This window comes from Crocuta crocuta, unplaced genomic scaffold (genome assembly GCF_008692635.1).
Source record: "Crocuta crocuta isolate KB4526 unplaced genomic scaffold, BGI_CrCroc_1.0 scaffold179, whole genome shotgun sequence".
Lineage (NCBI taxonomy): Eukaryota > Metazoa > Chordata > Mammalia > Carnivora > Hyaenidae > Crocuta > Crocuta crocuta.
The window spans coordinates 2,343,809-2,345,839 of NW_027551568.1; positions in this window are offsets into that span (position 1 = coordinate 2,343,809).

Here is a 2,031-nt window from a genome sequence, read left to right on the forward strand (position 1 = left end):
GTCTCTCCGTCTGCTAGGAAGGCCACAGTCCTGTGGGACTGGGACCCCCCCTTATGATCTCATTTAACCTTAACTGCCTCCTTAAAGACCGTATCTCCAAATACAGCCATGTGGGGGGGTTTGGGCTTCAACCTAAGAGTTTTGGGGGACACGATTCAGCCTGTGACATGCCCCCTCACTGTGGGGTGAATGTAAAGTCTGGGAGATGGTGCCGGTGCCCTCGGCTGGGCCTGGAAGTGGGGCTCATCCCTTCTGCCCACACTCCACTGGCCAGGACCCCTTCGTATAGCCCCGCCTAACTGAGGGGCACTGAAAGACGAAAGGGGTGGGCAGACACAGGGCACCGTGTTTGCCCCTGTCAGGCGGTACTGAGCACCTGGAGATCCCAGATGAGGCAGCCCAGCCCTGGTCCTGGCCATCGCCATGATCATTCTCTGAGACCCTCACACAAGCCTCATGTAGGGGCTCATCATCGTAATATGAGTCAAGAAGAGGAAACTGAGACCAGAGAGGTCACGCGGTGGTTGGAGTTCATTTGGGTGGTGAATGGCAGGTGCAGTCTGGCGCCGGGTCCCGTGGCCTGAGTCTGTGGCAGTGGCAGTGGCAGTGGCTCTGGCTGTGATGTCCAGCAGCAGCACCCCCAGCCGAGTGGTCAGTCGGGAATACAGCTGTGGTTAATGGCCGTGGGGTTCTGGGGAGGGGTTGCCGGTGTGGCATCAGGTCTCAGGAAGGTGGCTGTGCTTCTCTACCGCCCTGCCTCCCATAGCTCCCACTGGCTCCCCAGCCTCTCCTGGGCTCTACTAGAGGCCTGACACTCTTCCGGCAAATTCCTTCCTGCTCCAGTGGCCAGGTGGTCAGTTTCCACCAGCAGCCGTGGCTGGAGCAGCTGGGGAAATGGTCTCAGTCCCCTGGGGCTGCTGTTTCTCACAGAGCTGCAGGCCAGGCACCGGCAGGGCCGGGTTCCGGCGATGACTGCTTCCGGGCTGCGGACGGCCACCTTCTCGCTGGGCACTCATGTAGCGGGGAGACCATCTCCTTGTGCCTCTTCTTACAAGGACGCTATGAGGACACCATAGATTCCCAACTTCCGATGAGCTTACTCTGGAAATACCGTGAGTCCAAATGCACTGCATACATTGTAACCTAGTGAACGGCGCAGTTCAGCCTGGCCTGCCTTTCAGAGGACACGCACGTCAGCCCACAGCGGGGCAGAATCGTCAGCAAAGTCTCTTATAACAGTGTGGACCGTCTCACGTGTCTCATTGAAAGTGAAAACCGAACGGTTCCATGGGTGTAGATGGCTGTCAGTGCACCGATTGCTCCCCCTGTGACTGGGTGGCTGGCCAGGAGCGGCTGGCTGGGGGCCACCGGCCTCACAGACTCTGCACCACAGGTCGCTAGCTCGGGAAAAGATCCAAAATCAAAATCTGAAGTACAGCTTCTATTGGATGTGTATTGCCTTCCCACTGTCCTAAAGGTGAAAAATCGTAAGTCGAACCATCTATCATTGGGTCATGTAGGCTCTACCCTCATGACCTAATCGTGTCCCAAAGGCCCGACCTCCTAACTCCACCCCACTGAGCGGGGTAGGGGTTTGATCCTCAACACGTGAATCTGGAGGGACACAAACGTTTGGACCACAGCAGGAACTGAGGAGCAGAGAGGCCCAAGGTGTGGGAGCAGGAGCCGGCCGGAAGCTCTCCCACCCGTGCAGCCGGGCAGCCGCGTGGAGGGGGGGCTGTCTGCCCGCATTTTCCGGGGCCGCTGCGGGAGCAGGTGCAGCTGCCGGGCGTGGCAGGAGCCTGGGTCGCGGCCAGCGCTTGGGAATGTGGCAGCGCACTGCCCCTCCCTGCAGGGAGGCCCGCGTGCCAGGCGCCTGGGGCGGCGGATGTGTCGCTGGCCGCAGCCCCCAGCCGCCATCCGGCTCCGTGCCGGCTGTCCCACACCGGCCCCTGGGGGCGTGAGATGTGTGGGGGCATGAATGGGGCTCTGTGGCTAGGCAACTGCTCCGCAGAGGGCGGCTGGCAGCTG